We start from the raw sequence: 12,607 nt of genomic DNA on the forward strand, positions 1-12,607 counted from the left end.
TTAACATCCTGGGGCCAACAACCTGTGCTGGGGAGTCTGACCATTGTTTTAGGTGGCGGATTAGTATAGAGGGTGTTGAATAGTCAGTCAGACTGAGAGAAGCCAATAATTACCCTACCTTACTGGACTGGGTATCTGATAACCTTCACAACCAAGTCTTGGCCTACATATCGATGGTTTGGGTTTTCTGGGTGTTGCCTGATGGGCCATTGTTGTTCAGGGTCCTGTTGCTTTCAAAGAGCAAATCTCACATGAGAATGGTGACTCCAAGCTTTCCCGCATTGCTGCCGGGTGGTCAGGATCACTAAGTGTGGTCCCCTCCAGGACAGCTCCACACTCTCTTTTTGATGTCTCTTGATCAGGATCAGGTCTCCAGGCTAGAACCAATGAAGGATGACCCAGTGGGGTGGAGTGGGGTGGGGTTGGGGGCTTAGTTTGTGTAAGTGTGGAGGCGGGTTTGGACTCTCTGGAGTGCCTGGATTGACTTAATGCCATGATTAGAGATTTCAGCTAAAAGGTCAGCTTTGGCCTTTGTGAGGGCCTCCAGTACATAGGGAGTTACTCTATGTAGGCGGTATTTCTAGCCTTAAGCAGGGTGAAGGTGTGTCTTAGGGTTTTACTGCTGTGATCAGATACCATGACTGAAGCAACTCTTATAAGGACAACATTCAATTGGGCTTGGTTTACTGGTTCAGAGGTTCAGTCCATTGTCATCAAGGTGGGAACATGGCAGCATCCAGGCAGGGCACAGACACAGGCATGACAAAAACACAGAGTTTCAAAGACAGACTCAGCACTGTGTTGTGAGTGGGGCTTCTTGGGAGAGAGACCTGACCAGATTCAAAGGGGAAAAATCAAAGCCATCTCCCTCTTCACCAGGGGAGAATGGGGCACTCCCCACCCCCAACTCAGGAGAATGATGCTTCTCTCACTTGAGCCACCAGGAGTCTAGACCAAAACCAGAAACAGAACTGCACAGAAAGCGAACCTGCTGAACTGGGAGCTCACAATCAGTAACCAAGAGAGGTCAGGGGTTGGGACTTTCTGGCCAATGCACCAAATGTTGTGGTCCAGGAGTGTATTAGGGTTTTCTAGAGTCACAGAACTTATGGAATGCCTCCATATATTAAGGGAATTTGTTGTGATTTCTTACAGTTTGTAGTCCAACTAACCCAACAATAGGCAGCTGTGGATGGGAAGTCCAAGAATCTAGTAGCTGCTCATTCCCACAGGGCTAGTCGCTTCGGCTGGTCTTCTGTGGAAGTAGCTTCCAACAGATGTGCTGGTAAGTAAGTGCAAGCAGGCAAGAAGAGTGAATCTTCCTTCTTCCAATGCCCTTAAGCAGGTCTCCAGCAGAAGGTGTGGCTTAGATTAAAGGCGTGTACCACCAAGACTAGATCTGAGACTTGTTTTGTCCCAGGCTGACCTTAAATTCATAGATCTCCTTCCCTCAATCTCCTGGGATTAAAGGTGAGTACTACCTTGCCTGGGCCTAAGCTTTTCATGGCCACTATGCCTCAAGATCTCCATACCAAGATCCAGGCCAGAAACTTGTGTCTCCATCCTCAAGGCCTGGATCACAGGTGAACCCTCCAATTCTGGACTGTTGTTCATTCCAGATAGAGTCAAGTTGGCAACCAGTAACAGACACTATAAGGAGTCACCCCACAAACCACATGAATACAGATCTTAGTGAGAAGGGTGGTCTATTGAACACTCGCCCCAGGACTGATTGATCGGGCCTGTAAAGGAGACTTGGGAGCTGACTGGGACCTTGAACCAAGTTTGTGCCAAGTTATTCCACCAATCAGAATTTAGGGATAGGGGACTTCTTTGGGAATATGTCTGTGCTCAACATTTATCCTGTTCCCATTGGTTAGGGTATTCAACCGTAGCAGGGGACTTGCTTTATCTAACATTCATGTCTTAACCTGTCAACCAGGTGCCATTTACCCACATACATGTCTCTTTCTGCCAAGTGGGATGTCAGTTCTCAAGGAGGTTTTGAGAATTTAAAACTTTACTCAACACCTGCTCAAAATGGGAGTATTATTCCAAATGACTTTTTATATTGGTACAGGTGCCTCTCTTACGTTGGAGTTCATCCCAGGGGGGAACTTACCACACACAGGTATAGGAAGTGCTGCAGGTTTGGGTCCAAGCTTATTGTGAATAACTATACAAAGTAGTTCTAACTTGTCTCTTCCCCCACAACGAAGCTGGCTGGCAACTCCCAACTCTTCCGATGGCTACCTCCAGCCTTTATTCCTGTGAACAACAAGGCGCCTCACCTCGACTACCGACACCGCCCCAAGGCAGTTTTACCTGACTCCCAACACGGACTCGCCAGTCTGAAGGCAGGCGACCCGCTGAGACCTGGAGCCAAAGAAAATTCACAGCCCCGCCTTTGATGTGACCGACTTCTGGGAGGGGTGGTCGATTCCCCAATGACTATATAACATGCCTTAAAAATATTAAAGTCAGTCTTGACCGGAATTACCGCCTTGACTCAAATCTTTTTCGCCTTAACCTCAAAATTCTCTTTCAGGCCACCCAGTTCACATGTAGCCGCTGGTGGTCTACACTAACTGACCTCTGTTTCCAAGAACACCAAAGCACAGAACATAACAGAATGTGCAATCAACTCAGGCATGAAAATTTCCTATTAATAGTAGTTAGAGCTTCTGAGAAAGTTTCTTTTCTTTCTTTTTTTTGTTTTTGCTTTTTGTTGTTGTTGTTGTTTTTTTATTTGTTTTTCGAGGGTTTCTCTGTGTAGCTCTGGCTGTCCTGGAACTCACTCTGTAGACCAGGCTGGCCTCCAGCTCAGAAATCTGCCTGCCTCTGCCTCCCAAGTGCTGGGATTAAAGGTGTGTGCCACAACCGCCTGGTGAAAATTTCTTTGTAACATCAGTAGTAGCTAATATGGTTGGCTAGACCAGTAGCAGTTATTCAGGCCTTTAAAGGTTGCTCTTTGGTTTGTTTATTTCTGAAATGCTATGAAAGACAACTGTGGATACTCTTTGGGTTTTGTTGTTGTTTTTTTTTTTCTGAGACACAGTTTCTCTGTGTAGCCCTGACTAACCTAGAACTGGCAGGTTCCCAGAGCACCTCCACGAGACAAGAGCACAGAAAGATCAGGAGGCGGTACAAGGACAACAGGCTAGTGTTCAGCCAAGTGCACCACCAGAGGATTTGCTTGGGGCTACACAGGCACCTACAGCTTTCCCAATGTTTGTAGAGCACATGCCTACCTAAGATGGTGGTCGTGCTTATAATGAGTTGACATGGTGGCCAATAGAAACTCTAGATCTAAAGGATTTTAAAGAGGCTATTTTATTGTATGGCTTGCATTCTCCATTCGTTAAAGAAATGTTAAGTAACTGGGCTATGCAGCATAGAGTTATTCCCCAAGATTGGAAGAGATTGGTGTCAGCTGTGCTAGAAGCTGATCAATAATCGCAATGGTTGTTGTGGAGGTGGCATGAAGTCACAGAAATAGAACAATGTAATATAACAAGGGAGATATGTATAGCTAAAGACAAACTACTTGCATAAGGGCTGCGTTATGCTAACCTACAAGAAGAAATCCAATCTAATAGTGTCGTAATTGAACAATGTCATGTTGGAGCCTTAAGGACCTAGGATATGATTAAGGAGATGGGGAAAAAATCCACTAAGGTAACATAGGGTCTTGCAGAAGCCTTTGCTAAATTCGTACAGAGATTGCGTTCAGCTGCAAACATAGCCATATCAGACCCTAAAACCAGTTATTGATAGAGATATTGGCATTTGAAAATGCAAACACTGAATGTAAGAGAGCAATCAGACCACTGAAAGCACAAGGGGCCTGATGGATGGACGGATGAGCGAGACAAGTGGTATTGCCTCTCAGGAGCATCTTTCCAATAGATTAGGGCAAGCCACAACTGCAAAGCTGGGGAATCAAAATGCTCAATACTTAAACGTGGTCATTTCCAAAAACTGTAAGGCTATAGAATTCAAAGCTCAAAACAGTAGATCCATCGACTTTAGAGAATAGGGTATTCACAGAAGAGAATAAGCAGGTTCTGGTTGCTTTGAAACACAAAGTATTCCAGGGTATTGCACCTACTGTGGAAAGGGCAAACGTTGGTCTAAGGATTGTAGATCCAAGAGAGAAATCCAGAGTAGCCTCTTGCCATCAAGAAATGAACTAAGGGGCCTGTTAGCTTGAGTCCCTGCAGCATACAATACCAGAGGACTTCTTTTGGTTAGCCAGAGGGTAGCAAGCTGAGAAGAAAACCCAAACTATGTATTTCTGATCTTATCCGAGTTACAGAAGGAAGTGCACCTTTGGATCTGGCCACAGACACACCTCTTACACTATCCCCAAAAGTCGAATGTTACAAAATAACCACTGGTGTTTACCTACTGGTCCTTTACCTTCAGGTATAGTAGGAGTAACCTTGGGAAGAAGTGGATTACCTTCTCAAGGACATACTGTGCATCCAGGTAAACTAGATAGAATAGCAAAGAACAAATTAAAATTATGGCATATATAAAAAAGGAGAGGCAAATCAATGCAGGGAGCAGAAGTGCTCAGCTGCTGCTGTTTCTTCACATTAAGGACAAAGCCACTTCAGTAGAAAGAACAGGGACTTTGGGGGCACTGGGAAACCTGTGTTCTGGCAAAGAGCTGTTAATGATCAGAGACCCAAATATATGGTGTCCCTCTCTCTCCTCTTCTTCTCCCAGCATAGCAGATCTCCTTGTTCCTCCTTCCTCTCTGTCCCAAGCTAGGGGATCCTAAACGTTCCCTCTGTCTGCCTGCCCAGCCATTGGCTGCTGGAATATTTATTTACCAATCAGAACCAACGGGGGTGGGGGGTGGGGTGGGGTGGGGTGGGGGCAGGGCCCCTCAATGTCTTATGTGAAGACACTCGTGTACATAATTTGGGGGACCAAAATTAACATTATAATACAAGCAGCGTTAGGTCAAACCCACTTCAGTTATCAAAACAAAACAAAACAAAACTGAGGAGCATGCCAACCAATATACTATAATGCTGTGTTGACATCGCAATGGAAACCTGCAACAGTTTTAAGATGGGGATGTGTTTGTGTTTATGTATCTACAGGGAGTGAAAAAATATGGTTACCAATAAAGATCATAAAGATCAGAGCTGACGGGGAAAACTTCTTATCACTTGAGACATGGCCGTCTTCACAAAGCAAAGAAGCCCAGGTGATTCACTCTCACAGACTGTCTCGGTTACTGATTTCTCCAAAATATGCATGGAAATCAACTTCAAAAGGGCTAGCCAAACGACCAGTCACAGAGACTGAAGAACACAGCAACTGAATAATCCAGAGACTGGATAAAAAAAAAAAAAAGTTACAACCAGCTTTCCCAGGATTTGGCCAATATCCCAGTTCTCATAGGGTGTTTAAAAGATACCTTTGCCTCCAGACAAGTAATTTAAGAACATGACTCTCCTTTTCCTAAAAGGTGGGATGGATGGTTTTGGTTGTTTGATATGTTATGGTTGCTGTCATCTAGAGTGGTCAGTTGTTATTTGTTATGGTCAGGAAGGAAACAAAATAAAATTTAAAACCTAGGATCTCTCTACTGTGCCTAATGGTGGGGGAAAAGATGGAAAAAAGAAATAATAATAACATAAAATAAAGATTTTTTAATGAAAGTAGAATTTACTGGTCTTAATTTTTACTTTGGCATGGATTAATATATATTGGCATGATTTGTTTTTTTGGGTTTTTTGGATTTGTTTTTTTTTAAAGACAGGGTTTCTCTGTATAGCCGTGGCTGTCCTGGAACTCACTCTGTAGACCAGGCTGGCCTCAAACTCAAAAATCTGCCTCCCAGAGTGCTGGGATTACAGGCGTGCGCCACCACCGCCCAGTTGCATATGGACATAAATTTAAGGTTATTTTGTTTATGTATTTTTTAAGTGATAAAAATGTAAGGTGTTTTACAATTATTATATCTTGATAGAAATTTAAAGTTGTTTGGTTTAATTATTTTATTTGATAGAAATTTAAGGTTGTTTTGTGTAATTATTGTGTCTTGATAGAAATGTAAGGATGTTTTTGCTATTGTTTGTCAATAAGCAGCTTATTTAAAATGTCATATAAAGCTCTAGTTTTTTTTCATTCTCATAATTATTTCTGTTGTGAATAGATTGTTAATGTTAGAAAAAAAGACATTTTTAAAATACAGAAATGGGATATGAAGTGGAAGTTACTGGTTTCTTTAAAAACTCCTCATGTTATTTAATGTTTTTCTGGGAGCAGTCTTGTGCAAGGGCACATGATGTCTTGCTGGAAACTGTTTTATGACAGCGCACTCAATGTTTAGAAAGAATAAACGGCCCCACAGACAGTGAGAGGGCACTCTTGCATTGCGACATCATAACACGCTATGCTGGACCTCACTGGCGTGCAGTGCCTCACTGGCTGTGCAGGGTTTCACTGGCTGTGCAGGGCCTCACTGGCTATGCAGGGCCTCACTGGCTGTGCAGTGCCTCACTGGCTGTGCAGGGCTTCACTGGCTGTGCAGGGCCTCACTGGCTGTGCAGGGCCTCACTGGCTATGCAGGGCCTCACTGACTGTGCAGGGCTTCACTGACTGTGCAGTGCCTCACTGGCTGTGCAGTGCCTCACTGGCTGTCCAGTGCCTCATTGGCTGTGCAGTGCCTCACTGGCTGTGTAGTGTCTCACTGGCTGTGCAGGGCCTCACTGGCTGTGCAGTGCCTCACTGGCTGTGCAGGGCTTCACTGGCTGTGCAGGGCCTCACTGGCTGTGCAGGGCTTCACTGGCTGTGCAGGGCCTCACTGGCTATGCAGGGCCTCACTGGCTGTGCAGGGCTTCACTGACTGTGCAGTGCCTCACTGGCTGTGCAGTGCCTCACTGGCTGTCCAGTGCCTCACTGGCTGTGCAGTGCCTCACTGGCTGTGTAGTGTCTCACTGGCTGTGCAGGGCCTCACTGGCTGTGCAGGGCTTCACTGGCTGTGCAGGGCCTCACTGGCTGTGCAGTGTCTCACTGGCTGTGCAGTGCCTCACTGGCTGTGCAGGGCTTCACTAGCTGTGCAGGGCTTCACTAGCTGTGCAGTGCTTCACTGGCTGTGCAGTACTTCACTGGCTGTGCAGTGCCTCACTGGCTGTGTAGGGCCTCACTGGCTGTGCAGGGCCTCACTGACTGTGCAGGGCTTCACTGGCTGTGCAGGGCCTCACTGGCTGTGCAGTGTCTCACTGGCTGTGCAGTGCCTCACTGGCTGTGCAGGGCTTCACTGGCTGTGCAGTGCCTCACTGGCTGTGTAGGGCCTCACTGGCTGTGCAGGGCCTCACTAGCTGTGCAGGGCTTCACTGGCTGTGCAGTGCCTCACTGGCTGTGCAGTGTCTCACTGGCTGTGCAGTGCCTCACTGGCTGTGCAGGGCTTCACTGTATGTGCAGGCCTTCACTGGTCTTTGCCCATCTTTGCTGGTCTTGGCTTTGTAGAGGGAAATGCTCCAAAGGACTTCTTGTGGTATTCCAGCTGATTCTGGCCACTTCCATGGACTGGTGACAATTCGGTGACCTTGCTGTTTCTGCTGGATCATGGCACTGCTACTGACTTGTCTTTGGTGTTTGCTATTGGACTAGACTGCTGACACCCTGAAAATGAAAAGTATAATCGCCCCTAAGGAACTACTTCTAAACAGGTTTCACAATCCCCTTTTCTTATTATCCTTCTTTCTCCCTTACCTCTGGTCAGTGAGTTAGAAGGGAGGCTGAAGTGTTTTAAGAACCCTAAATTAAGTAGGTTCTGAAAAACCTAAGGCTACAACGGTGAGACAAAGTAAGGTGTCTTCTTATAATTTGTTGCACTTTAGAAATTAATTAATTAATTAATTAATTAATTAATGTGTGTGTGTGTGTGTGTGTGTGTGTGTGTGTGTGCATGTTTGGAAGAGGGAGTGAAATTTTGGCACAAACCCTGGTGTCACAGTTGTTAGGCCTGAGTACTACCATTGCACAGCATTTTCAGCTCCTTATTGGAGGTCACTAGGGAGTTTATCTACCACTGAGCCACACCCCAACCCTTTAGTGGGGGATTCTAGGCAGGGGCTCTACCACTGAGCCACACCCCCAGCCCCTCACTGGGGGAGTCTAGGCAGGTTGTAGTTTGAATGAGAAAGCCCCCATAGGCTCATATATTTGAACGCATAGTCTCCAGGGAGTGGAAATCTTTGAAAGGATTAGAAGGATGAGGAGGTGTGGCCTTCTTGGAGAAAGTATATCACTGTGTGTGTGCATTGGGACTTTAAAAGCACACGCGAGTCCATGTCTCTTTCTCTGACTCTCTCCTATGGATCAGGATAAGTCTCAGCTGCTTCTTCAGCACCGGGCCAGCCTGCTGCCGTGCTCCTGCCAGGAAAATGGAGTCAAGCTCTGGAAGTGTGAGCCGGCCCCCAGGGAAATGCTGCCTTTTATAAACTCTTTGGTAACTATATTTTTTTCACAGACGAAGATAGATGTTGATCGCAAGGACTGGGGTTCTGGAGACAAGCCTAACCCTGCTGTTTGTTGAAGGACTATGGAAAACTTGAGGACTTTGTTAATACAAGAGTGACCAGATGATTTAATTAGAAAGTAATAAATCATCTTGGTAGATCCATGAAAGACAGCACTGAGGGCAAGTTGAATTATGCCCCTATACTTCAGCCTACTAAAGAAGTTTCAGAGGCTAAGAACAGTAGAGAGTGGCCTACACACCATTCTTGTGATATTTTGGCAAAAAAAAAAAAAAAAAAAGGTGTGGCTATTTTTGCCCTTGTCCTAAAAATCTGCCTGAAGCTAAGTTGATGAGTATTGTTGTATTAATGGCAGAAGCAGAGGAGATTTCCAGTCAGCCTAGTATTGACTGTGTCCTGTGGTTTTCAGTGGTCACTCATGGAGATCCATCAGGAAGAGAAGCAAGCTGGACCGAGAGAAATATGCAATGTGGAGTTTGAGGAGAAAAGGAGCACCAGGAAGGTTTAAGGAGAATCCTGATTCTGAATGCTACCAAGGAGTGCTGACCTCAGGACAAGACCCACCCGCCCAAGCTTCTGACTTGTGAGAAGGAATAAAGGGACAGCTTAAGCACTGAGAGAGAAAGATGGTGGAAATGTAACTGGATGGAGCCAAGGTCTAGACCAGCAAGCAGAGGAATGTGGCAGCTTTGGTCTCGTGATTCTAGCTTTAGATCATGGATACAAGAAAGGGGTTATAGAGTCTCCATCCATGACTAAGGAAAGAGTCTGAGGCCAGGCGTGGTACAGGAATTTTCCAGCACTTGGGAGGCAGAGGCAGGTGGATTTCTGAGTTTGGGGCCAGCCTGGTCTACAGAGTGAGTTCCAGGACAGCCAGGGCTACACAGAGAAACCCTGTCTCAAAAAAAAAAGAAAGAAAGAAAGAAAGAGAGAAAGAAAGAAAAAGAAAAATAAGAAAAGTAAAGAAAATAAAAGTAAAGTAAAAGAAAGAAAGAAAGAAAGAAAGAAAGAAAGAAAGAAAGAAAGAAAGAAAGAAAGAAAGGCCATTTAGTGAAACTGTGAAGGTGCAGTCTGGAAGTTGTTGGAAATGCTCGAGGCAAGGGGAGCTGAAGAGCACACGTGGAATGAGCCCAAGAGAGAGAGATTCAACAAAGTTGAATGGAGTTTGAGATCTGAAGAGCACTTTGGCATCAGACATGGAGTTGTAAAGTTTGGAGTTTGCCTTCTGGTTGTTAGTCTTGCTTTGTCCCAGAGTTTCCTCACTAAACCCCATTTCCTTCCTTTAGCAATGGTATATTCTATGTCATTATATGCTCATGGTGTGTGATCTGCTTTTTTATTTTGATTCTATAGGGATTAGAGTATAGAGATTGTCGTGAGTGGCAGAAGAGACTTTGAACTTTGGATTTTTAAAACAGTGTTGAGACTGTTATAACTATGGGGCCTTTTGAAGTTGGACCCAGTGCGTCTTTGCATTATGTTACAGTTACAAGCCTATGGGAGCCGGGGGGGGGGGGGGGGGGGGAGGGGGGCGTGGTTGTTTGAGTGAGAATGGTCCCTAAAGGTTCATCTATTTGAAGCTGGTCCGAGTTTGCTGCCATGCTTCTTGCTTATGATGTAAGGGACTAAACTTCTGAAACTATAAACCTTCCCCCAAACACATGCTCTCTATTTTAAGAGTTGCCTTGGTCTTCCTCAGTTTCTTTCTTCAGAGACTTGAAGCTCTTGTTATACAGGTCTTTCACTTGCTTGGTTAGAGTCACACCAAGATGTTTTATATTATTTGTGGCTAGTGTAAAGGGTTTTGCTTCCCTAATTTCTTTCTCAGCCTGTTTATTCTTTGTATAAAGGAGGGTTACTGATTTTTGAATTAATTTTGTATCCAGCAACTTTGCTGACCATGTTTATCAGCTGTAGGAATTCTCTGGTAGAATTTTTGGGGTTGCTTATGTATACCATCATATATATCCTGTGGAAACACAGCCACTTTGTCTTCTTCCTTTCCAACTTGTATCTTCTTGATCTCCTTTTGTTGTCTTATTGCTCTGGCTGGAATTTCCAGTACTATATCAAACAGAGGGAGAATAAAGGGCATCCTTGTCTAGTCCCTGATTTTACTGGGAAATGCTTTACGTTTCTCTCCATTTCATTAGATGCTGGCTACTGGCTTGCCGCATATTAGCTGAAGAATGGATAAAGAAAATTTGGTACATCTACACAATGAAATACTATTCAGCTACTGAAATGAATTCTGCAGCCAAATGGAGAGAACTTGAGAATATCACCCTGAGTGAGGTAGCCCAGAACCAGAAAGACACATATGGTATGTACTAACGTATAAGTGGACATTAGCCAAGTGTAGGATAACCATGTTACAACACACAGACCCAAAGACACTGGGTAATAAAGCGGATGTGTGAATCTCACTCAGAAGGGGAAACTAAAGTAGTCATCGTAGGTGGATGTAGTGAGGGAACTGGGTAGGAGAGGGGTGAAGGGGGACACGGATAGTGATCAGGTGTGGGGAGAAGATGGGGATGGGAAAGGGCTGGGAGTGAACATGGAAAATGGTGGGTGGCATTTCTGGTGACTAGCTGGAAGCCAGGGATGGGCACCAATATGGGGAGTCTATAGGGGTAACCCTCGCTGAGGTTTCTTTTCTTTTCTTTTCTTTTCTTTTCTTTCTTTCTTTCTTTCTTTTTTCTTTTTCTTTCTTTTTTTTTTTTGTTTTTTGTTTTTTTTTGGTTTTTTTCGAGACAGGGTTTCTCGGTATAGCCGTGGCTGTCCTGGAACTCAGTCTGTAGACCAGGCTGGCCTCAAACTCAGAAATCCGCCTGCCTCTGCCTCCCAGAGTGCTGGGATTACAGGCGTGCACCACCACTGCCCGGCATCTCGCTGAGATTTCTACCAGAACTGGATATAGAGACTGAAGTGGACACCTCCTGTAGTGGAACGTAGGGCTTCCAGAGGAGAGAGGCAGACATCAATCCACCCACAACACCTTCAATCCAAAATCTGTCTTGCCTACAAGATGCACTGGGATAAAGATGGAGCGGAGTTTTGGGGAATAGGGAGCCAGTGACTGCCCCAACTTGAGACCCAACCCATGTGAGAGAGCCAACCCCTGACACTATTAACAAGGCTCTGCTCTGCCTGCAGACAGGAACTTAGCTTAACCGTCTCCTCAGAGGCTTCATCCAGCATCAGATGGAGGCAGATGCGGGGACTCACAGCCAAACACCAGGCAAAGCCCAGGGAGTCCGACGGAGGAGTTAGGGATGGATGTTAGCAAGCCCCAGGGGTCAGCAACGCCACCAAAAAGCTATAGTCAACTAACCTGGTTCCACGGGGGCTCACAGAGCCTGGGCGACCAGCCAGGGAGCATGCAGGAGCTGGACCTGGACCCCTACACATTTGTAGTAAATGTGCAGCTTCCTGTGGGACCCTAACAAGTGGAGAGGGGGCTGTCTCTGACCCTGCTGCCTGCCATTGGACCCCCTTCCCACTACCTGGTCTGTCTGCTTGGGCTGCAGTGGGAAAGAATGTGCCTAGTTCAGCTGGGACTAGATATCCCAGGGCAGGGTGGTACAAAAGCGGGGGAGGGGGGAAGTGAGAGGGGAGGGATTTGTAAGGGTAGGATTGGGACGAGAGGAGAGAGGGGGCTGTGATCGGGATGTAAAATGAATAAAAATTAAACAATAAATTATTGAAAGAGAGACAGAGAGGGGGAAAGGGTATAGGGAGGGAGGGGTAAGCAGGCAGGGAGGCAGAGATGTGGAGGTGGTGTCTCTTCACAGCAATAGAATGTTGATTCAGACACTCTGTCCCCCAGGCCATGTCCCCAGCCCCTCACTGGGAGATTCTAGGCAGGGGCTCTACCACTGAGCCACACCCCCAGCCCCTCAATGGGGGATTCTAGGCAGGGGCTCTACCTCTGAGCCACGCCCCCAGCCCCTCACTGGGGGATTCTAGGCAGGGGCTCTGACTTTGCTGTGGAATCGAGTTCCTATAGTTGTGAAGTAAGTTTCAGCTTTTACAATAAAATAGAATATGGGACTTTAATGTTTTTAAAAAGTATCCACAGCCAGTCGTGGTGG

The 12,607-nt window shown here is 45.8% G+C and overlaps 1 protein-coding gene across 1 annotated transcript in view; it reads right to left on the bottom strand.

Annotated features, from left to right (window-relative positions):
- Positions 1 to 12,607, bottom strand: part of LOC127673844 (zinc finger protein 235-like) — a 116,890-nt gene that overhangs the window by 25,754 nt on the left and 78,529 nt on the right. The gene's annotated exons all lie outside the window — the stretch shown is intronic.

Source organism: Apodemus sylvaticus, chromosome 1 (genome assembly GCF_947179515.1).
Source record: "Apodemus sylvaticus chromosome 1, mApoSyl1.1, whole genome shotgun sequence".
Taxonomy (NCBI): domain Eukaryota; kingdom Metazoa; phylum Chordata; class Mammalia; order Rodentia; family Muridae; genus Apodemus; species Apodemus sylvaticus.